General features: G+C 36.3%; 1 protein-coding gene across 1 annotated transcript in view; it reads right to left on the bottom strand.

Annotated features, from left to right (window-relative positions):
• FER (fer (fps/fes related) tyrosine kinase) overlaps positions 1–26,089 on the bottom strand; it is a 173,492-nt gene that overhangs the window by 17,442 nt on the left and 129,961 nt on the right. The window lies entirely within an intron of this gene.

The raw sequence follows: 26,089 nt of genomic DNA on the forward strand, positions 1-26,089 counted from the left end.
TCTTCCACACACTCCAGGAACCTCCTAGACTGTTTCGTCTCCGCTGTATTGTAATTCCAGCAGCCATCTGGTAGGTTGAAGCCCCCCATGAGAACAAGGGCTAGCGATTGTGAGACTTCTCCCAGCTGCTTATAGAATATTTGGACTGCCTCTTCGTCCTGGTTGGGCCATCTATAACAGACTCCCAGCATGATATCTGCCTTGTTGGCCTTTCCCCTGATTCTCACCCATAAACACTCAACCCTATTGTCACCATCATTATTAAGCTCTATACAATCAAAACACTCCCTAATGTACAGGGCTACCCCACCGCCTCTCCTTCCTTGCCTATCCCTTCTGAAGAGTTTACAGCCACCCATTGCAGCACTCCAGTTGTGTGAGTCATCCCACCATGCTTCTGTGATGGCAACTATATCACAGTTTTTCTGCTGCACAATGGCTTCCAGCTGTGAGACTTATGAATGTCTAATGTTGGGGAGGGGTTTCCCTTGTACTTCATTTATATCTTGAAACAAAATGTTGCAATTCAACTTTGTTTGTGTGCTTATTTATTTCATTTAATTGGCAGGAAAGCTTCCCCTATCTTTGTCCAATGTGAATAACTTAACAGAGTACATTATTACTCCCTGCAATTTTATAGTAATACTCAAAGTTCTATAGGTAGCTGCTATTAAGATAGCATACATTTTATAGCCACGAGAAAGCCCTTTACAAATTAAGTTTGTACAACTGCACAGTAACCTATCCAGCCTCCCCACTTCTCATAAAATAATGGTTTACACCACAAGAGTAAACTCCAGAAAAAAAATTTACAAAAAGCAATCCTAGTGATAGTCTTGATGAAAACTAAGGGTCTGGATCGTCCTAGGACTGGATGATAAGTAACTTTATGGAAATCCTATTAGGGCAACTGTAAAGTGGAAAACACCTTCCAGAAATCCCCAACGACATGACACACAGAGGAATAATACCACTGCTGGATCCCATGCAACCGCTCCTATGCTCTTAAAGTTTTTGATAGAAACATTACAGAACATATGAAGCACAAATATGGATACATTTATGATACACATAAGATTTTTAATATTCCTTAAAAATCTATTGGATATTAACTGAATTATAGGGGAAATTAAGTGTCCAAAATGTAATTATCCAAAATGGATAATTATCCAAGATGGACCAGAACTTAAGTTTACATTTTTTGCTCCAGAAAGTTGCAGTCTGGATTCACAATCACAGATGTCTTCCATTTCCAAAATCAGTCATACAAGTAGACTGTACTATTCATAGTAAGGCAAATACCATTTTAAAGAAAAAATTTCCACAAGTACTGTATCATTCACAGAACCAACTAAAACAAAACACAACAATAGAGCGTATGATTGTACTAACAAGCGTATTTGTTGTGATAATATCATGGCATTGTATGTGTGATGACACAGAACTTGCTACAATAACTGTCCTTACCCTTTTATACAAGGAGGATGCCTCAATTTAGTTCTTAATTCTGAATTTAGTTCTGAATTAATCTCTTCCTTATTCTATTCTATAGTATAATGTCAAAATATCATTGATTTCTTTGTACAGAGGCATTAAACATTGGTTTAACTTGTTTACAAGCTTAGTAACATCCGAAGAGCCAGGCTGGGTATGGTCAAAGATCATATTCACTTGCCCATTATACTTCAGTGATAGAAAAGCTTACATGCTGAATTTAAAGAAAATGTCTAAAGCAGAGTAGCTTCTAGCGCTGACTTTCTGATAAGTTTTTTAGAAAATAAATTTCTCATTTTATTAAACAAAGCCATTTTCTAATTTTAATATTATTATGTATTGTATTAAGTTTAAAAAACAGTTGAAGACTAATAATGAAAAGCAGAGCATGAGAAGTAGACAAAAAACACTGTAAGTGCCCAAGGAACCAAGAAATTCATAAGCATAATTACAATACAGATTAGTCTTTTCCACCTTTTTCATTAGAATAAAATGAACTAACACAACAGTATAGTATTTGCAGGGCTTTTCAGGTCTCAGTGAAAAAGGAAATATTTTAAAATCTTTATCTCTCTTTTCAGGTTAGAATTAAGTACTTACAGCTGGTGTATAGCCAAGTTCAGCTGAGGCAGGCAATAAGTTTAGCTACTACTGCTTTTTCAACAGGTAACACTAACAATGTTGTATTCTGGAATAGTTCAAGTTAGCTCTAAATGCCTTCCTATCACTTAAATCTACTTCTGCTCCGACCAGCAGACAGGCATGGATTAAGATTTCAAAAGTAACAGATAAGTATGGACTAAGTTCATTTTTTTTTTGGTAGATAAAGTATTATATAGGCACTAGATCCCAAGACACTTTAGTTAATGAAGTTAAAAAATGAAAAGCTAATAATCAGGGTACAAAAAAATGAAGCATCCAGCATAATTAAGGTACAAGAGACTACATATTCATGAAAATAATACACAAGGAGTAAGAAAGAAACCAAATAAATCAGGTCTGATTACAACTCAGGAGGAAAAGACAGAGCAGAGAAGTAGTAGAATCAAATAGTGCTAGACAAGAGGGTTATGTTGTAGTCCTAAGCTTTGTGGCTAGAATATGAAAAAAAAACCCAACCTCTTGAAATTTTAAGAGAAAGTCATAAAGAAAACCAATAACAAACAGAGAGAGAAGAATCAACCACAATTTAAAGTAATTGTTACACTGTGGGTGTTTCTTACTTAGGAAGGAAAAAATTTAAATGAATGGCACAGGTAGCATATGCTAGCTAAGCATTCTTAGCAATGGAAACCAGTTTGACAAAGATATATAATAATAGTTCACTAATTCATAATTTTCTAATCAGAGTAAAAAACATTTTGTGATTTGCACCTTACAATATCTCTCTATTTTTAATCAAAGATTATCAACAAATGATTACTGGCATGTTAAGATATTTTAGTATTCTAAAAAGAGTCAGTTTTGTAACTGTCATAAAAGAATGTAAAGCAAGGATGAATGAAAATGAAGATGAGTAATAAATTTTGTCCTAGACAACTAAGTAAGATTTGCAGTTAGCTTACAGAAATACTTAAGAAATTTTATGTGGCTAATATATTGCAGAGAATTATATATAGAAATTGAAAGGAATTAAATGACTTAATAATTTCTGTAAATTAACAAGTTAGGAAATAAATTAAACCCCTCTCCCCCTTTTTGTTGCTATTACTTAAAATCTACAGTAGGTTTTCTACCGAAAAATAAAACATAAAGGTGGAAAAAAAACCTTTGCACTTTTTTGGTCACAAGAGGAAGACGTAAGTGATGGGATTTTGACAACTTGGGTGGGGCACCTGAAGTAGGAAATGTGGAAGAAACATAAGATGACAGTGTACTGATCAAGAATCATGATTACATCTCATATTGATAGCAGCAGATGTGACAGGACTGCCATAGCTTTCGGAAACTGGAAGAACTCACGTGTACATGCACGTTCATCATGGTAAGTAAGATTTTATATCTGGGAAGAGTCAAGGAATACTTGTTAATAAGCGCAGGGGCTCTGAGTTCATCACCTACTGAACTCCATCCTTTTTCTCCTATTAAAACTTCATGCTATCTCATGAAGTCATCTGTTACATCTGTCCTTCCCCTGGAAAATCCAGACTTCTATATTTAGAAGAAGCCACCCTGCCTCTGGCTGTTATCTGTCTCTGTTGAAGTATGCTCACTCATGTATAGTGTTGATTGCCTATGGATCTGGAGTGTCCTCTGGGGACTCAGAAGTTTGTTGGAGTTGCAGGAAACACTTTCCTGTGCTTAATCTAAAGCCAGGAATAGAATGAACTATTAGAAAACTATTGCAAAGCTACGGATTTACTATACCTGGCTATTATTCTGAAATATTTCCATACACAAAACCATTCTAGCACTACACTGTAGATACACAGGATCCTCTTTGCTATTTAACGTTACATTTATTTTAGCATTTGCTGTGGGCAAAGGTTATAAAATAACCAAAGTTTAGCTAATCATTTGCTAAACTCCTAAAATCTTCCTGCATAAAGAGATTATGGGTACAAAATTTCTTGAAAGATAAGAGAAGGTGTTACAATACATGACAATGCACTGAAGTTGCCTGTTTTCTTTTAGCAGCTTTCTCAATGATCTTAAGGAAAAGACAAATAGCAATTTAATTAAATTTCCAGGTGATATCAAATTAGGAGCCACTGCAAACAACAGTAAGGGGCAAAGAAATAAAAAGGGGAGGGGAGGGGAGGGAGGAAGGAATGTCTGTCAGAAACAACAAAATTAGACTTAACCTGTAAAACAGAAATTAATACATTTTGAAAAAATTAAGCCTAAATACAGACATTCAGCAAAATACAAATAGTATTAAGCAATCGTGGAAAGAAAAGAGAAACAAAACAGGACTCTGACTAAATACAAGTAATGGAATTAAATTGAGCATAGGAAAATAAAAGCTCATTATCTACTAGATTGTGAGAAAGCTGCCTAGGAAAACTAAGAAATTCTATTTTATTAATGCAGTTACTTAAAAAAAACAAAACCAGTTAAATACGTGTACAACCAATGTCAGTTTCAAAGAGATGGACTAAATAAGCTAATACAACTTTTTATTGGTTTAAAATAAACATTTGAATTGTCAAATGCCCTGGAATCTATTATTATACTATCAGGTATATAGTACACAACAAAAATTTAGTAGTCAAAGTAGGAATGATCCCAAGAAGCTTTCATTTTCTGAACAAGTGCATTTGTGCATCAGTGATACTGCCACAGGCTAGCTGGTGAGTATCAAAAGTGACTACAGAGCTCTGGGGGCAGCAGTCAAGGGCATGGGGGCCCAGGTGGTGTCCTCAGTCCTGCTGGTAAGGGGAAAGGGTATGAGGAGGAGGGCACTGATAGTACAGGTCAATAATTGGCTGTGGAGCTGGTGCTGGAGACAGATTTTGGGGTTCTATGACCATGGGACCATGTTTACAGATCACAGTATGCTCGGGAGAGATGGGATCCACCTCACTAAGTGGGGCAAAGCTATGTTTGAGAATAGGATGGCTGACCTGGTAAGGAGAGCTTTCAGCTAGGAATAAAGAAGGAGGGAGAGAGTTACCAGCAATGCTGTGAGGGAGTGGGGTGATGCAAAGGGCCTGGGGTGATGGGACAGGATGAATGCCCTTCTTCAACTCAGTCTTTACTAGCAAGACTGGCCTTCAGGAATCCCAGGCCCCAGAGACCAGGGAGAAAGTCTGGAGCAAGGAAGATGTATGCTTGGTGGAAGAGGATCTGGTCAGGGAATACTTAAACAAAACGGACTTACGTAAGTCCATGGGCCCTGACGGGATGCACCCGTGAGTGCTGAGGGAGTTGGCTGATGTCACTGCAAGGCCACTCTCAATGATCTTTCATCCATCACGGTGACTGGGATAAGAGCCTGAAGACTGGAGTAAAGCAAATGTCACTCCTATCTTCAAGAAGGAGGACCCAGGGAACTACAGGCTGGCCAGCCTCACCTTGATTCTTGGGAAGGTGATGGAGCTGCTAATCCTGGAAATTATTTCCAGGCACATGAAGGACAAGAAAGTCACGAGGAGTAGTCAGCATGGATTCACTAAAGGCAAGTCATGCTTGACCAACCTGATCACCTTCTATGATGAAATGACTGGCCTGGTAGATGAGGGGAGAACAGAGGATATTGTCTACCACAGTAGCCTAAGTAAGTCTTTTGACACTGCCTCCTGTAAGATCCTCACGAAGAAGCTGTTGAAATATGGGCTGGATGAGCAGACAGTGAAGTGGATTGAAAACTGGCTGAAAGGCTGGTCCCAGAGGGAGTTGATCAGTGGCACAGTAAGGAGGCCAGCGACTAGCAGTGTACCCCAGGGGTCAATACAGGGTTCAATCCTGTTGAACTTCTTCATTAATGATCTGGATGGTGGGGCAGAGTGCACCCTCAGCAAGTTTGCTACGGCTCATTTCACAAAACAAAGCAGTAACTTCCTATCAGTTCTTACTGGTAGCAAGTGTTCCTTTCATCTACACGGCTTAGCTCTGCTGACTTCTTTTCCAATGTAAAAAGTTTAGATACTTCTGAACAGAGGACTTACAGAAGGAGGTAAGAAATGTTTTGCCCTACTGTTGTAAATAAGCATGTCTGCAATCTTAACCATGACAAAGTAATTGTAGTAATACAGTATAATCAAATTAATCATAATTACTTATAGCTTTGACTTGGGAACGTGACTTTCTCTTGCTCCTTAACACCATTTCCTACAATTATTCTACGTATAAACAGCAGAGGTCTCAGGCCTTCCACTGTAAGAGAAAGCAAAACAAACAAAAATGGAAAAAAAAATTATAGAAGATAAAAGGAAGGGCAGCACCAATGGTAAAAATCAAGTAAGTAAGTACAACTTAAAAGCAGGAAGTCCAGAGTATTATTGTTATTATGAAGCTATTTAGAAGGCAAGAAACAAAAGAAATAACAAATTAAATGATTCAGAATAATAAGGGGAGTGCAGCTATGAATTGGAAATTACAATATATGTTTTCAGCATTTCTCCATAGACTTTAAAAGTATGTTAGTGACACTGTGGAATCTCAGATAAAGAAATAACATTCACTACTGTTTCTTAGAGGTAAGAAGAATAAAACCAAGTTCACAGAGGTATGTGTATAGAAGAGAAGGATAGGTTAGGTATCTTGTCATGCATGATTTTTAGATGTTTATCTTCTTTGTGTTATCAAGGCAAATATGTCAGATAGCATTGCAGTTCAATATAATCTGAAAGGTGTATGTATGTACAAAACATCTAAACCCCACCTACTGAAATGAAATAGAACTGAATCATAAACTGAGAAAGTTACAGGAATTCTTTTCATTCATCCCAGCACTATCTTTTATGTACAAAAGCATAAAGACTTCCACAACAATTATCTAATGTGTTAAATGCCTGTGACATTTAGAAGGATAACAGCAATTTTAATAGGGACCAAAGACAAAATTTTAGCCTATTATATCTTACAAGGTACAAGATGGTAATGCATTCACTTAAAATCCTTTTTATTTACTTTTTCTTCTGTAAAAATTTGGGCTTTTGATTTGTAATGAATTGATAATTGATAAATTTTGAGAGTTCAGTTGATCCTACAGTTCTATATGGCCACATGAAGCACTTTCTCTTTCATTTTCTCATAGATGGTTCTCACTACAGAAACTGGGCATTTGTCAGTGACCCAGATGACTACTGGAGTACCTAGACTGCCTTTCTGTGGTACACCTTGCAATGTTCTAATTATCTTTTCTTCAGTGGTTTTTAAAACTTATAATCCTGTGGTGGTGGTGGAGTGTCCAGTTTGAAAGCCTGAGATCAGTTCCACTATCTACTGACATTAAAGGAAGCCTTCCCTGACTGCAGCTATCAAGCTTCAAATCAAAAGACCTGGAGACAGATTTCTTGCATTTCCACTTTTTGATTTTACCCTTCTAGCCTTTTTTGGACTTTATAATCACATTACTGGTAAAAATATTTGCCTGCTTGTCCTGGACCTCTGTTTCTTTGAAAAATGTTTAGCTAGAGTGTATGGAATATTTAGGGGAAAGAAGGGTGAACAGCAGCTGTGGCTGCTGCTCTGTAAAGTGTGTGGAATAGTCTTTGCAATACACAGTTTCCACAGGACTACAGTTCTATGTCATTTGGATATGCAAGTCAACTGTAAGTTGGATTGCTTAAACCATCATTAAAGTTGGATTTAATGATGAAAACAAACCCCTGGGAAGGAACCGACTAGTCTCTAGCTCACTACAGAGAAGAAAGTCTGAAAGAGATGAGGCTGGAATATGAACAGATAATGAAGTTGGCATTGTGAGCCAAATCTTCCTGTATAGAAATAAATACATAAATAAAAATCTTCCTATCTATACAAAAAAAGTACCTTGTGTACAGTTAAAAACAGTCAGTGCTTGTTTCTTAATTAGCCATTTCCTGTAAATATGAGCAACAGTGTGAAATCCTGGTTCTACTAAAGTTAACTAACTTAATGGAATTAGGATTTCAAACACTGGTTTTAAGCTGAATTTGTTCAAACATTTGACTATACTTTTTTCCAACTTTGTTTAGTTTTTCTAAAAGCAGATATAGTGTCTTGTGAGAAATTCTGCAAAACTGCTCTGCATATGAATTAACACAGGGGAGTGACACATAGAAAAGTGGGACCCAAGAATTGTCTTCGTGACAGGACAAAGTAAATTCCCTTTTTCCATACAGAATAAAAATATCAGCTTCCTTTAGAAGCACATAGTTCCTCTGTTTGTTGGCTGCAACCATAGCTACTACGGCAACTAGCATCATAAGAAGAGAAACACATTCTCCAAAATCTAAATGCCAGTTTTCCCTAACTTGGCTCATGTTTACTTTATGCACTCCCCCCAGTATATACACAGACCCCGAGTGAGAGAATCTTCAGCTTCTGTTTTCAAAATATTTTTATTAGATCAACCAATAATCAGTCTATTTTACCTTTCTTACTTTTATTCACAATGCAATTTGTTACCTTTATTGGATGATTTAAATCAAGCACTTTTTATCCTTTGCATTTTTATTATTCAACTTTATCTGTCCATCAGTTTTGCCTCTACTTTTGCTTTTTTCTGAGTTACTACTTTATTTACCACTTTCTACTGTCAGTGTCCAGAGCTGCATGTAGTGTTCTGTCCAATATATCTCTCTGCTTCCTTATGGACTGGCATATTTTTTCTTTTCTCTACCTATTTCTAGTATGTGGATAACTATTACACCTCTTTAAGTATCTCTGCAAAAGAGATACAAATGATGCAATATACTAGATATGAAATGAATGTCTTGAATATACATATCAGATATAAAAGAAGCATACAATTCATCAATGAAATGAAAGTTGTGTATATAGGCCATAATCTTAGGGGAAATACTTGAACAATATTTCAAGGTGTTTTTTAAATATTAAGTCAGTAGCCGTAGTTAGTAACTTAGATCCAACAGGTACCTCTACATTAGCAAATAATTCAGTGCAAGAGAAGCAGATAAACAGACTGAAGTAGCTGGTGCTGAGGCTCCTCACATTTCCATTACATGCAGTTACAGAGGTTTACTTGGGATTCGATGTAGCCTGGTTTCACATGCCAAACATGGTCACACACACTGCGTGCAGCAAAGCTATCATACAAATTTTGCCTTCCTCAGCTGCAGGCTTCTTGAGGGAGCACCATTTTTTCCTTTCCGCTATCCCATGCTGATGTCAGCAGCACATCAGTGGCACATGGGCGCCCCTGCCATTGCTGCTCACAGAACACTCCCCATTATTTCTGCTCCTCCTCATAGCATTATTGAGTCATGTCATTGCGCCTGATGACTGTCCTACCTTCCAGCTCCAGGTTTAGACAACATCTACTGCAAGGGGCTCAAAACACCAGTAGAGGTGAACTGTGTAGTTTTAAACACAGTTTAAAATAGAAAAATATTGGCTCACTGTCAAATCTAAAAGATTACTAAGCACTGTATCAGTTGCTATAAAATACTCCCCAAAAGGAAGCTGAAGCACTTCAATTTAATAGCTACTTAACAGTTTAAAAAAGCAACAACTGCCCATTTAAGGAAAAAATGTCTTTACATGTGACATAGAAAAATCTTCCATAAATTTTACAGTCTTCTGAGAGTTCTGTCTGCCTGACTCTCTCTGAAGGTTACAATGCTCTCCTGTGGTAGGAAAGATGGTTATTTACTTACGAACTTATAAACAACTAGTTTCAATTTACAGCTGAAGTCCAGCTGTGTTATAAAAGAATAATGATATATACAGAAGTTAAACAAACCCTTTGAAATTAAAACACATTAATAAATAATCAGGATAAATAAGTATATCAGTAACCACAGTAATATTATTTCACACTTGAGTTCAGCTAAAATAAGATAATAGCAGTATGGGAGATCCTGTCATCTCAATTTTGCCATCTGTTTACGATACTTGGAATTTTCCATTCAGGAACATGATACTCCCTCATCATTTCAAGCTAGAGAGATATTAAACTCATATCTATGACTGGTTTTTTATCTAAGCAGTTACACTAGCTCTCATAAGGATTATTTGCGACACAAAAGGGAGGCAAGAGTGGTCTCAGTAAAAGAAAATCAGGAGGGAGTGGGACTTCATGATTCCACCCATGACCCTGCAAGGAGGATAAGAAACTAGTCCAGATAATCATGTGGAAGAGAGGACAGTCTGCACAAGCAACAATGGGAAGAAAGGGTGGCTTCCGGGAAGTGAATGAGAATTCAGGAAGGTCTATGATACCAGACAGGAAGGACAGTCAATCCATTTGTTAGTGAATGGGAATGGAGATGTTTATAACCAATTAACTATTAAGAAGCAATATTCATAGCAGTAAAATTTAAAAACTCCTTGTTTAAGCATTTGTAAGCTTACTCATCACACTGATCTCCAAAATCCTGCCCAGAAATTACTCCAAAAGCGGGAAGCCTTTCGAATCAAGTATTTTTACTTATTCTGCCATCCTAACTCCTATATATAGTTTTTCAAAACTGGGACTTGGCCCTTATTTCACTGATCTATTTTTATTTCCCAGAACCCATGAGACTTGATGGAGTATCTGACATCCAGCTTTGCCAGGAGCTTTTTCTGTCAGGCTTGAGTGACTCCGCTTAAATCTGTGAACAACAAAATAATGTAACATTGATTCAACAATTCTTACAGCTCCATGTACCTTGATGATCTCCCTCAATCTTCCAAATCAGTTAACATGCCGATAAGGCTTTCTTCACTGCCTGCTGTCTTGCATAAGGGATTTTGAAATAGCCTTTGACAAAGAGTAAGTCCTTATTTCAATCAATACTAACAGTGATATGAAAATGTTTCATAAAAGCATATTCCTGCACTGTAATTCTGCCAAACGAGATAGAAAGAAGCTGAGAACTACAGAGCAATCACAAAAAGTGAGAGAACATAACATGCACGTAGCTTTCTATATGTTTTATTTTACTCATTCTCAGCAACTGTGATTCCTTTAAGATGCATTAAATTTGTTAAGAATCTTTTTGTGAGCAGTAGCTATTAGAACTGAATTTACCTTTGAACTGAGCTGAACATGCATAACTTCACCCAATTTTCTCTCAGCTTTATGAGAAAAATGTCTTGATTCTCAATGAAAGATTAACAATAAGCTAGAAAACAGCATTTTCTTCATTATTTGATATGTAGAACTATATGCCATCTACGATCATGCAGAAGTAATATATTCTCTAAAACACGTTTTTCAGTTGCATAAACTTTAAAACTAACTTCTTTCATGAAGGCACACTAAAACCCATTTTACATTCTTCCTTCATCTGTTTTTCACTATGTACACAGACACACACCTACACTGAATGTAATACTTCAGTGATAAAACTACAGCAATGTAAAGCTCGGGCACTTCTGAAAAACCTCCTGAGGCATTGCAAAGAACTACATTACAGTAAGGTATATCATCACTAGCACTATTTGAAAAAATAGTGGATAAACATTTTGTCAAATCCACAAAACAGGTGTAACCTAGTATGCATATATAAACGTATATGTATGTGTGGATAAAAATTAGAAAAGGGAAATATGTTTATTTTCCTCAGGAAAGCAATTTGGGAATTTATTATTCAATACCATTGACATACAGCCTAAGAATTTTTTATTAAAATGAAAGTAGTTTCCTGTCTGAGACAACTGGGGTACATTCCTCTTTGGAATGTCAAGAGGAATCAGGAAGCCAATAAAATATTGAACCAATATATTCTATCTTAGTGCAACATATATTTCCTTTTCTAGAAACGTTAATTAGATTTTTCTGCAATAAGAAATAAAACAGCAAAAGTTCTACACCCTAAAGACAAGAAAACAGTGGACACAAAAGCATGCTTTGGCTTTACTAAACAAACATTCACATACATGCTTACCTTCTGGTCAACGATCTATGCTCAAAGAAGAATCCCGTACCTCATTTCTGAGGTGACTGGCATTTAGTTGAATGCATTCTTCCTCTCCTCCCCAATCCATCTTCTGCTTTTGTCTTAACCTATCATATAATTTGTTGTTTATCATCTACCACTAACACCTCCTTTACCCACTGCAAAAATGAAATCCTGCAGTCCATCTTTCTTTTTGGTACAGTTTATAAAAAACATAGTTTAAAAATTCTGTGGAAACACCATCGGTGGTATAGTCAGCCATAAACATGGTTTGCTTCTCATGGTTGTCAAGTATTTGGTATCTGATGATATCTGACAAGGGGGTGTCTGAACTTTCTGAGCAGATTTAATATGTAACTTTGAACTCCAAAATACAGTAAACGGAGAAGAATTACTGCTGTAGCTTCATGGCAATGACTACAACAACTTGTTAAATAACATGTATTGAAGTATAGCAAAAGCAGTTATTATCATCTAAGGCCCTAATTCTTTTCCAGTTGAATTAAACAACAATTTTTCTGTTGATTTCAGCATGGCAAGTTGTATTTAATGCACTTAGGTAAACACACAACACTGGTTTTGCAATGTCTCCTGCACTTAGACTTCACTCTGTGGGATCAGTTCATTTTTCACAACAATTTAATAGTAAAATTCTTACTTCAAAGATGCAAGCAAACTACTATTTTATTTTAAATAAACGGATAGCTAGTGATAACAGCAAACTTCTAATTCATGGAATAAATGTTCACCTGGCTGTAAAAAGTTGCAGCTTTTTATTTACTATTGAATTTCAGTGGGAGGTTAGGACCCTTGGTTTAATAATGATTTCCCTTGATATCTCTTGATAATTTCAGATTCACACCTTACCATTTCCTCCTAATTATTACTATTAAAGCTACAATGTTCTCCAAACTTCACTTTTAAATCCATTCAAAAGGCGCTGTTTAAGGAATAGATAGATACTTCAAGAAAGTCGGTAACAGAGCTATTCCTGAAGGAGTATGTAAATGTTTACATTGTTCAATATTAGGTTGCATTTTTCCTCTCTGGAAGACATTAGGGAATTTCAAAGTTATTTGCAAATTATGTCTTTTCCTACTCAAGAAACTTGCTACACAAACTAGCAAAATCTGGAGAAACACATCTGATGGCATACTGGAATTTCTGGTTCTACCTCTTAAAAGATCAATAGTAAGTCACAGAAATTAAAATTCTTGTTGAAAGTAATGAAAGCTAAGAGAATGTGGAACTGTTAAAAATGAATCTCCTGAAACTAAAATGGAGATATGAGGTAGAAATGTCTAGATGTTGTAGATGATAGCAACCTAATTAGTGTTGCACACATACCAAAAGAATAGTATTCTCTTTTCTGTACTTGCTTCTGCAAGAAGTATATAGGTATGTCCTTTAACAATAGTTCCAGAGTACATGCTTTTATTGACCTTGTCAATAAAGAGATTCACGGACTGTGAACTTAACGCTTGTTATTTCTCTAAACAGTAGGTGTCACTAAACTTTTTACATTTACCATGGGAAGTAATTACATCTCGTCCACTATTCTCCATTACAACAGGACTATGAGAGTAGAGAGAATATTATTTATACTATGTAGGAAAGCTATATGACTTTATGATCACCACAATAGCTTTCACAAACACTAGCTATATGTTATTTTTATCTTAGTTTCAATATCCTGTACTCTCATTTTTTACTTTTCACTTAATTAGAGAGAGCCTGTCGCTCTCATGCAGTGAGTAGATTTATTATTCTAAAACGATGTTATTCAAATGATTTTGTCTGAATAATACTTGTAGATTCCTAATATTTATCAACAAGAAAGTGGTATTGCTGTTAAATAAAAACAACCCTAACACAATACCGTAACACTCAAAATGTTAAATAGAATGAAGGAGTCTAAGAAAATTTGCTTACATTTCTTTCAATCCCATTTGCTTTATTTCTAGCAAAGCTTACTCACTTTTTAAAAGGGAATTTTCTCTTCAGGGATATCTCATGAGAAAAAGATACACTGACTCAACTCCACAAAGGCAAAAAAAATATGTATTTTTCATAATACACATCTTCTGTAACAAGAAAAAAAATTCAACCTCCTCTGAAATTTATGAATTGTTTATAACCTAAGAATTTCTTCTGATTTCTTACAATAAATATCATCCTTTCTATAATTAGCTTTTGACACTTAACTTTTCTCCCCACTGTCTGTAAAACACTAAGTTTTCTAATGCAAGAACTTTATTTTGGTTTTACACACAAGAACAGCTGTCCCACAAGAATAAAATAGATACACTTCTAAAAGAACAGATCATGTAACTATATGCGTCATATACAATATTTTACTACAGTATCTCACAGTATTCTGAACACATACTTTGTGTTGTCCTTTTGGACCCAAACATGAGTTCAGCATGGCAGAAAGACCAGACCATTATCTGAGATTTCTGGGAATGGATTCATTGTTACTCACTCAAACATGTAAGAGCAGAAATACTAGCTAGCTAGTAAAACAGTTGTGCTTTACCTATGCTAATAGGTAAATATACAAATAATATTGCCCTCCTAACAAATTTTCCTTTTGCAAATTTTTTTTCTCATTCACGTCTTAGCCAATTATGCAGTAAAACCTGGAAGGGTAGGGACAATGGAAAGGAAAGGTATGAAATCTCAGAACGAAAGCCCTGGACCATCAGAAAGTAAAGGAACCTTAAAAAGTGGGTTTAGGCTCATTTTCTTACAAAATATTCTCCTAAAAATGGCACATTTCCTTCCTTTTATATTTGTATACAACATATGCTCCTTAGCAAGGATTCCTCATGTCTTTTCTGCGTGATGCCAAATCATCTTCCCATTCTGTGTCCCCAGGAACCCAGCTCCATGTTCAGCCTCATTCCTTCCCACAAATGACTGGGCAAATGCCTGGAGAGGTATTGTCGTCTCCCATCTGTAAACTACTCCTACAGCTCCCTGCCCCCAAATATTCTGATTATAGAGCTTCTATCTCAGTGATTTTCAGTCATGTTATCATTCAGGCATTGAGGTTCTTGAACGAGGAAAGCTGACCACTTCATTAGAACAAAGATGTGGACGATATGGATGTAATTCTTTAAAATTAGTTAATACTGCAAAATATTTGATTTACAAATGAACTTGGATACCATGCTAATACTTACATTATTAATTCAATATTATTACTCTTATTTTCATTAATCATATCAAGTTACATCAGGTAAATTTTGATCTGGCAGTGTGCCCACGAATGCACTGAATGGAAAACCCAAGCTATGACCTGCCACCCCACCCCAATAACAAAGCCCGAGGTAGTTCCATGAACTTCCAAGAAAACAAGAATGTTTTTTGGTAGTGTAAAAAATAGATGTTTTCAGCTACAGATACAACCTCTGGAAGGTCACTGATTTCAATGCAGACCAGTTCAGAAAGAGGCAAAAGGTTGTTCTCAGTTAAGCGGTATATAATAACTTCCATCCAGTATAAATCCAGCGAGTGTCATTTCCACTTTCCACATGGCAAACAATGTATTATGCTTTCTTTAATGAAAAGACAGAAACCAAGAAACTCTAGTGCCCATGAAAGCCCTGAAATTTAACGAGAACTTTGGCAGGACAGGACAAGACATCAGTTGGGGTGGGCTGGCAGGGGCAGTCTGAATGGAAACCTTGTTCTGTTCATTCACCAGGGCTGCAATATTAGTTTCTTTCAGAAGCACAAAATCTGCAGTGTGAAATTAATGTCTCAGGTCACATACAAGTTATACGTGAAACACTCGTGGTTCCTTAAAAATACAATACGGAGAGTCAGTTGATCAGAATGAAGAAGTTACCTTCTAATGGTAAATCTAACCTCTAACTACTAACTGAAAGATGGGATGTACCAAAACAGAAAGCAAAAATGGAACCTGTTATATATTTCTAGCTATTGTGAAAAATAATAGATTTTCAGCTTCCCCTGTATTAGCAGTTATTGGTGAATTCTATCACTACATGTATTTTTATTACAATAGTTTATTGTCAATATGGACATTGCATTTTTTTTTAAATAACTAGGTCTACAAAATAACAAGCCAAACAATTTATCTATTACTATCTTTAGTTTAACTCTACATGACATTTTAAATCATCATCCTAGGACAAGTGACATACTGAAATCTCAGAGGTCTGAAATAATTGGATATTCTCCCCATTTTATGGGGAACACGTAAAGGATGATATTCAAGCACAAGCTGAATAGGGAGCACTAGGGAAAGTTTATCGTAAAATGAAAATATCAACCTCATTGAAACCTTTAACAACACTTCAAAACATTAATATAGAGAACTATAATTGGCTGATTATACTGGATTATCCCTGATGCCATTCAGCTGGTACACAGACTGTGTATTGGTTAGATATAAGATGAAACCTAAAGGAAATGTCAATTAAATAAGATGAAACGTTATAACTGCCTTATCAAAAGAAAATTCAATCATGGAAAGAAAAAGTTAATTTCTCTTTATTTATTTCATATGAAGAAACTTCAATGTGCCATTCCAAACTGAGAAACAGCAGAATCTAATATCCTATACTAAACTGGCCTCTGAGAACTATTAATTATTAGTATTAGCCTCAGAACGACCACAGTTAAACAACAACTTCGTTTTGCACTTTTATTAATAGATGACTTATAATTTAATATTTAAAAAGAAGAGTAGCAAATGGTAGAGATAATTGGTGCTGGAAATTCCCAATGGCAAACAAAATCTGTCCTAATAGCAGCTGAATAAAGTAGTGTGTTATTCTTAAAAAAAAAAGACACCAGAACTTCCAGTTCTATCATTAATGTGCCAATCATTAATATAATCATATGTGTAGTCTACTGCTTATTTATGTAACACAATAACACCAAAAAGCCACAATTCAAATATATATTTCCTACATACTGTGACCAATAAGTCCTCTGGTAGCAGGACTGCATCAAGCATAATTCAGGAATGTATGAAAGATAGCATGGTCTTATTAAGATAGCATGATATGTTGAGATTTACAGTAAACGAAAATGTATTCAGACATTTCTTATATCATACTCTGACCATCCAAATCTATGCATCTGTTACTTTAACTACAAGCCTTCTGCAGCTGTGGCAAAGCTAAATCTGAGATAGTTAATTTGCTTTTAATAGAGGTTGGGGTGAATTTCAAATAAAGCACACAAGAGGAAGAAGTATCACCCTCTACAAAAAACGCACAGGGTCCGCAAAGAAAAAACATATTCCTCTCCCTTTTTAAATCTTTTGTTATTCAGCCATGCCAGAATTCAATAGCTTAGGGAAACAGATAACAGATTAGAAGGAAGCTCACTTTTTATTCAGAGGCAGCTCTTCATCATAGCTCACATCCACTTACATTACAGCATACTTAAAATTCAATAATATAATTTATTATAATGAGTTTGAAGTATACAATATTCATAATATTTAATTTAATGGACCTGGATACTTATGGTTCCCCTGATTTTTCATGAATACTTTCAAATCAGAATCATATAAGCTCATTAAAGAAAAAAATAATCATGTTGCTCAAATAAGATTTCAGACAACCAGAAGTACCAATTCAGAACTGATTCAACTTTAACTGTAAATGGATTTCTCTTAGGATCAAACGACGTTTACCAATGCGACAGTGGAGATGACTGTAAATTGCAGAAAAAAAACCCTTGAAAATCTATTTTCAACAGCAGTTGAAGAGCACTGTATTAGTTATTTTAGGGTTGGAAATACCACATTTTGAAGAAACACAGTAGTGTGAAAAATATGAAAAATAATTTCCTGGAGCGTTTGAAAGCACTGACACACTTGGATTGATAAATGTTGTGGTATTGTCCTGGTTTTGGCAAGGATAGAGTTAATTTCCTTCCTAGTAGCTGGTACAGCACTGTGTTTTGGATTTGGGATGAGAACAATGTTGGTAACACACCGATGTTTTAGTTGTTGCTAAGTAGTGCCTACACTACTTAGTAGTCCTAGTAAGTCCTACCAAGGACTTTTCAGCTTCCCATGCTCTACCGACTGAGAAGGTGCACAAGAAGCTGGGAGGGGGCACAGTCAAGCTGACCAAAGGGATATTCCATACCATGTGACATCATGCTCAGTACATAAACTGGGGGAAAGCTGGTCAGGGGGGGTCGCTGCTCAGGGACTGGCTGGGCATCGGTCGGCGGGTGGTGAGCAATTGCATTGTGCATCATTTGCTTTGTGTATTATTATCATTATTACATTATTATTGTTGTTATTATTATTTTATTTCAATTATTAAACTGTTTTTATCTCAACCCACGAGTTTTTCTCACTTCTACTCTTCCAATTCTCTCCCCCATCCCACCGGGGCAGGGGTGGGGGGGGAGTGAGCGAGTGGCTGTGTGGTGCTCAGTTGCCAACTGACTGAGGTTAAACCACGACAGGTATGGAATGCAGTTTTAATAGCCACTGATGAAAAAAAGGATCTTGTGCAGACAGACTACCTCCACAGCATCGCGCCCTGGGAGCACAGAGACAGGCTGAAGACCTCAAGTGCCTTGGTACAGCATTAGCAGAGTGTCAGCAAACACCGCAGCCTTAAGATGGGTACAGCATTCCCTTCTTGCATTAGAAGCAGAGTGCCAAGCAGTGTGGCAAGAGCAGCAGCACCACTGTTTTGGCAACAGTCAACGCTTCCTTAATTTGCTTAGCAACAACTAGGACTCCCAAGAGCGGCTCTTTGAACTTATGCTTTTTGGAACAAGTTAGCAGACAGATCCTCAGCTACCCACCACAGAGCTGGGAGAAGTAGGGCTTCTGCAATCTTCCTGTACACTTGCAGTCTGGATCATTTGTCCAAATAAACACTATGCATTTGCAATGGTTCTTCCATTAGCACCTCTTATGACCAATAGACCAAATAAGAAATAACCAATAACCTGTGTAAAACCCACAATGCTGTAATTGCACAGTATCTTTATGATCTAAAAAAGTCAGTGGAAATACCGGTTTTAGTGGAAAAAAATTTACTAGTTAAGAAGCAACATGAAAGGTTGCATAAAGCACGTCCATATTAAGAAATAAAAGCTCAATACATGGTACTGTAATGTGCCAATCAAATTAAAAGTTTGACTAAAAATTATTTTATAGATATGACAGAATAAATTTGGTGGCGCTTTTTTTTTAACGCTAACAACATACCTATATAAAGTGGTCTACAGAAAGTAGCAGTTCTTCACCAAAGTTCCCATTTGTGGTTTTAACTTTAAATAGAATGGAAATATTTCTAATATTCATATTGTAAAAAAACATGGTTTGAAACATCATTTTATGTAAAGCAGAGACATCATCTTACAAATAAGGCTTGAAATTATGATTATTCATTACATTTATGTGATGTTCCAACTGTACTACTGACAATAATTCTCTGAAAGACTTATTTGTTGAAGCATGATCAACTATTATTATTAAAGCAACAGTACAGAATTTTTTGATTCAGTAATAAATGATTACATGTTTTCTATGAAAGAAAGCTATAGAAATGGAACCTCGCATCATAACTTAATTTCATACATGCAGTTCTGAAGGAATCATAAAGCTAATTAATAATTGCAAATTAATGCTTGCACAATAAACCTTGAAGCATCCATCTAGTTTACAGAAAGGCAAACTCATTCCACCAAAATGTAGTCTTTCTTCATAAGTCATCACCAGCACAGAAAATTACAGAAACTGCAATAAAGGTCTTCAGTATTGCAATTGCCCAGGAGGAAACGCAGTATTCAGAGAAACATGTCATGCTCAAGGAGAATAAGCCACTTCTGAACAGAACCAAAGCAGCCATTCCACTGAGCACGGAACTGCTTGGAGCCAGCCAAAATCAGGCACAGACAGTATTTAACTCCTGGCTTCCACTGGACTTAGGTAGAGAAATCAAGCAGGCAGGTTATTCCCTCTCCCTAGGAAGGAGACCTGCTCAGTTTTGGAGCTAAACCATCACTCTCCTGCTCCCAGGAGAATCACTACTGACACACTAAACTGAACAGCACCTATGCTAAATTGAATAGGATCACTTTTCGTCCTTTTTGTGGTAGCTGAACTATTGTCCCAGGAAGAAATGGAAGATTCACAGGGAAGGAAAGACTAACTTAACTGTACAGTATAGTTCTTAAGCCATTCATGGTTATGAAGAAGTTCTGACATCTCTTTCCAAAATTCTTTACATTAGCAGTTATCAGACTGAAGAGGCAAAAAAAAGTCCTGGGAGCAGAGTAGATCAGGTAAACTCGATTAGTAACAGGGAAGCAAGTCCTTTCCTAGTAATTTATATGTAACTAATATAAACAGTACATATCTAATGAAAACTATAGAAATCCTGAATTAACATCCACAGAGCCAGGATTTCATAGCATGAAGCTAAACCGGCCACTTTTAATTTCATGTGTGGTTTGTGACAGCTAGAAAACTAAGGCAAAAAGAAGCAGTAGTAATATGACTAAAAATGGAAGAACTGGACCACAGAACATGATCATCTTACCAACCAAAACATCTTCTTTAATTTAGAATATGGGAGACTTCCAGAACATAAACGCGCTGACTGAAAGGAAAACTTGACTAAGGAATATACCTTGAATGCAGTTAGTCCGTTTCTTCACATGGTGCATATATTGAAAATAAGTCACTTGAATCGAATACCAACTTTACGATACATTTGGCAAATGCATAGTTGAAGGTTACTGCTGGTAACTTTAGTGAAAAACTGACATTGGGAATGTTTATTAATTCATCACTTTTAAGATTCTAACTTCCATTATAGCTCCCTTCTAATAATGCATCTTCAAATTTGTTTAATCACAGAACGGTTTGGGTTGGAAGGGACCTTTAAAGATCACCTAGTCCAACCCCTCTGCCATGGGGAGGGCCATCTTTCACAAGATCACGTTGCTCAAAGCCCTATCCAACCTGACCTGGAACACTTCCAATGATGGGGCATCCACAGCTTCTCTGGGCAACCTGTTCCAGGGTCTCACCACCCTCATTATAAAAAATTTCTTCCTTATGTTCAATATAAACCTCTTTCAGTTTAAAACCGTTGCCCCTTGTCCTGTTGCTACCTGTCACTACAGGTAAAAAAGTCTTTCTCTGTCTTTCTTATAAGCCCCCTTTAAGTATTGAAAGGCCACAATGAGGTCTTCCCAGAGCCTTCTCTTCTCCAGACTGAACAACCCCAACTGTCTCAGCCTGTCTTCATAGCAGAGGGGTTCCATCCCCCTGATCATTTTTGTGGCCCTCTTCTGGACCCGCTCCAACAGGTCCATGCCTTTCTTGTACTGGGGACTCCAGAGCTGGACGCAGGAGTCAGGTGGGGTCTCACCAGAGCAGAGTAGAGGGGCAGAATCCCCTCCCTCGACCTGCTGGCCACGCTTCTTTTGATGCAGCCCAGGATACAATTGGCCTTCTGGGCTGTGAGCGCATGCTGCCAGCTCATGTCCAATTTTTCATCTACCAATACCTCCAAGTCCTTCTCCGCAGGGTTGCTCTCAAAGCAGTCATCCCCCTGTCTGTCTTGATATCGGGGTTTGCCCCGACCCAGGTGCAGGACCTTGCACTTGGCCTTGTTGAATCTCATGAGGTTCACGTTAAATTAATTTTAAAAAATGAACTGGTTCTTAATGTATTTGTAGAAGCTCTTAAACAAGGTAAAAATCAATCTACTTCTCAAGTAACGCAGTAAAACTGTGTGCAGAACACTATCAAGGAGCACACTAGCCAACTGAAAAAAAGAAAAACATTTCTGCTAGTTTCAGTTAGAATTATGTATTACTTGTAGATAAAGCTACAACACAATCTTCCACACAGAAATATTTTCAACACCTAACTGTATCTTTGATTTTGAAACGTTGTACTGACTATCAAATGATAAAAACAGAGGAAATCTTACACATAACTGCTTCTCTCAATATTAAAATATTTTTCCAATTGAGTTCTGCCATAACTGGAATTATTTTCATTACAAAATGATGGTGGTAAAGAGAGGGGAAAATAAAACAATCAATAGGTATGTCCAAATTCTTTCAATCGGGTAGTTGCAGCTTCTCTCCTATACTCCCACAGGATTGGTTTGGAAACTAAACATAAATTACGGACAAATGCATTCATCACATGCAAATCAAATACTGAAAAAGAAGACCACTCATAAATGCTTATTGAACCAACTGAAATTATCACATCTCCATTCTTATCTTGTGTTTCCAATTAACAGAAAAAATGGAACTATCTCAACAATAGCAAATGGTAACAATGAAAACCAAGAAACAATTCTTCAACCTCATGTTAATTAAATGGAGATGAAATGACTACATTTTTCTGTATATGTTCAAGCACTCTTTTTATTTCTTTTAAAAACATCTTTTCATGCAGCTTTTTTTTTCCTTTAAGCCCACTCATTTCTGCTCTTTAAACAGAACAAAGAGAGAGCAAAGAACAAGTGGTATCTGGACACTAGAGGAGACGAAAATGCAGATCAAATAATCACTCGCATTAAGCATTCTAAGTTTGACAAATTTTAACTTTATATTTGCACCTACTGAAGCACCATAGCACACATAAAAATAGAAAACAAAGAGCAGATTAGTTGTTGCACTGGGCCCACTACTGAAAGACTAAGTCAAACTATGACTCAAACAGCAATTTCAGAAAGCCAGTACAGATTTAGGTAGAATTTTAAAATATAAAGGCTAAGTATAGCTAGTGCAGCTACAACTAAAAAGTGGCATTATAAATAATTATAATAAACTACTGAGCAGCCTTTAGTTTCACATTAACAGGAAGTCAAATGTACATGGTACTAAACTGCGGTCACCTAAACTACTAAAAGAACATGTGAGGATTTTGAACAATCTTTAAAACAACAAATAGAATACTGCAGAAAAACAATAGTATGAAGCAAAACAACTTTGTTTTGCTGCGACCTACATAACAGAAACAATTTCTAATTATATATTACTGATCCTTCTTAAGTAACAGTAATCAAAGCCTATGGACTTTTAAACAAAATAAAAAACATTCTGCTGCTTAGTCCATTTTCTCTCTAGTTAATTTTCCTACCTCTTTTTTACCTGAGAACCACTTTCAGGTGATGAAGTTTCTGACAAAAAAGAACAAGTTTATTGTTCTTTCAAAAAATTACTATTCTTTTTTACATAGTGCTACATCTTCTTCCTACTATGAATTAAATCGTTCCATTCTAATCTACATGCTCTCAACATTAAATATACCCATGACTAATTTGTCTTACCTGACCTAAAAAGGAGGGAACAAGGGCTCCCAAATTCCTTGTACAGACCATGCAGTCAAATAGCTGCACCTTCAGTGCTCGGGTAAGGAGGGGCTGAAACTCCAGTGGGGTTCTGAGTCCTGAGCACCTAAGAGCTTGCTTACAAAGCACCAGACAGTTTGACTTTTCCCTGCTAGCCTGACATTCCCTCATTTAGTGTATTTGCAGCACAGCCCCAAGAGTGCCACGCCCACTAGTGTGCAGTGGGTTCAAAGTACCCAACACGCAACAGATGCTCTGTGCTTCTCTGGCAGACAGGGTTTCTAGACAAATGTTATCTCCAGCCAACCCCGAGGGTCCCCAGAAATCCTGGATACATGCTCAAACTCCTCAAATAGGGAACAGACTTAGAAAAAATTTAGGTATACTAATCCTACTAAAATGCAGTTTAGCCTTTGGTAAAACACATTTTAAAACTTCACGAGCTACTTTCCTAGATAAGCATTTGCCAATTAATCTGTATTAGTAACTCAAAAAAACCTCACCCAGAAGTGCCTGTATCATTACTGATAAAATCACTGAACTTGGTTGGTTGTTGTCCTGATTCAGAGATTTTCATTACATTTACCTATAAAATTCAGAAGAATTAGCTCATAAATATAATAAGCACATACTATGGCCAACCACATAAACCCAAAAATAATCTTCACTAACCCAGAAAATAAGATTGGCAAAATAATACTGGAAATGCATATTTTGATTTATTAACCTGTGTGTTTCATAAATGTAAACGGTTTTCCTGAAGATACTGGTTGCTTGCTTGGTTGCACTTTAAAATTAGTTTTCTTCAGGATAGGTTTACTAAAAATTTTGTTTCTGCCTTTAAGGAAAGTGGTAGCTCTCTCTGATAACCTCCTGTGACAATCTTTGATAATAATAAAGAAATTTTGTGAAGATTTTGAAAGTTAAAAAGTAAACAGGGGGAAAGAAAGAACTTTTTCCCTACTTGTACCATAGTATGTGTAACTCAGGCTGTGTGCATTGGCAAGTCTATGGCACTAACAAAACAGATTAGATGACAGATCTTTTTCTTGACTTGAGATCTATATGACATATTTGTACTCAGCTTTCTAGCTGAAAACAATGAAACAATGAAATCTTCATATGGTAAGACATTGCTACATATATCTTCTCTCTGAAATATATTCTGTGAATCCCTATTAGCTCTGTAAACACACCTTAACAAAAGCTCTTCCTATTCACTGCTAACAAAAGCTCTTCCTATTCACTGCTAATCGCCAGTGCGTCTTTCAGAGATACGCTGAAGACACATTATCATCTATAGTAGTTAGAACAGTACTAATCCACATAGGTGAGCAGGGACACCCTTTATCCAGAGTAAAAAAAAAGAGTGGAATAAAAAAAAAAAGGGGGGGCGGGGGGGGGCGGGAAGATAGCACTTCTGCAAAAATAATTGTTTCTAAAATTATTTATATTTTGCAGGCATCACACTATCATTTAATGAATAAATACCATAATCTGTTTCAGTAATCGCAATTACCAACTAAGACATTACACAATACAGGTCTAATAAATTTTAGTTATTCAGCTATTACTTTTCCCCTTGCTTTTATTTTCTAAGAACACAGGAGTTCTAAACAGGCACTTCTGATTTAACACTGATCTGACAGATACAGAAATTATTAAACACCAGAACATTTATGAGGCTAGTGAAAATCACTAATGCTGTTACTTGCTCTGATTTTTATGCTGTTATTTTCTTGGTAAACAGAGCCAGGCTGAAACACATTCTACCATGACAGAATGCTGGGACCTTAATCTAATTTTTCCCCATGGTGCTTACAATACTTTCACAGATTTCCCAAAAGGAATATTCCATAGTTTTATATAGTGAGTTAGTTTTTTTTTTTTCTTTCAGTGTTTCTTATATATCATGATCTTGCAGAAGTGTCTCAATTAACTTGTGTTTCAGAATAATTTTCCAAGTTTTGGAAACAGCATAAGATTACCGTTCTATTTAAGCTTCCTTAAATCAAGTTGAACACAAAAAAGAGCAAAAAATATATAAATGACACTTACAATAATACTGTAAGATTTTATAAATAGGTTTTGAGCTTACTCTCATTGGAACAATGTTTCTGAAGATAAATCTGCTTCTTGACCTGCACGACTACAACTGAACAATTCACTGTTGATAAAAATCTAAGAAGAATGCCACTCAGGTCTCCAATAACAGCATTCATCAGAATGGTGCTAAATATGAAATGGGCTGATTATGTAAGTGAAGTGGCACACAGTTCACCTACAAATGTTCTACCACGCAAAGTGGAAGTCATCAATATTACAAATGAAAACTTGTTCTTCATAATTTTTCTGTAAAGTAGATTTTCATCATGTTTACGTCTCATATTTCAGCCATATCATTGTTATAGGGTACATACTGTGAAATTCTGAGGGAAAAATAGGTAGAAATTAAGTACATTCCCTTTGATACACACTGAGTATAAGCAGCTCCACAGCAGAGTCAAACTGGAGAAGAAACAACAAAAAGGAATGGTAGAAACAGAAATAAGGTACCCCAAGAGCATAATGCCTGACAATCTGCTACATTTTAGAGAAAGCGGTCCAGGCAATTAATATTTTAATATACAGAACTTTAGTTTTTCTCCCTTTATTGTCTGAGAAACCTGTGGATTTTTCTGAAATGCACTTCAAATATAACTTAACTTCTTTGTTGGCTGTGCAAGTATCGGTAAATTTCAGACAGGATATAAGCCT

The sequence above is a fragment of the Pygoscelis adeliae genome, unplaced genomic scaffold (assembly GCF_000699105.1).
Source record: "Pygoscelis adeliae isolate BGI_AS28 unplaced genomic scaffold, ASM69910v1 Scaffold16, whole genome shotgun sequence".
NCBI classification, from domain to species: Eukaryota; Metazoa; Chordata; class Aves; order Sphenisciformes; family Spheniscidae; genus Pygoscelis; species Pygoscelis adeliae.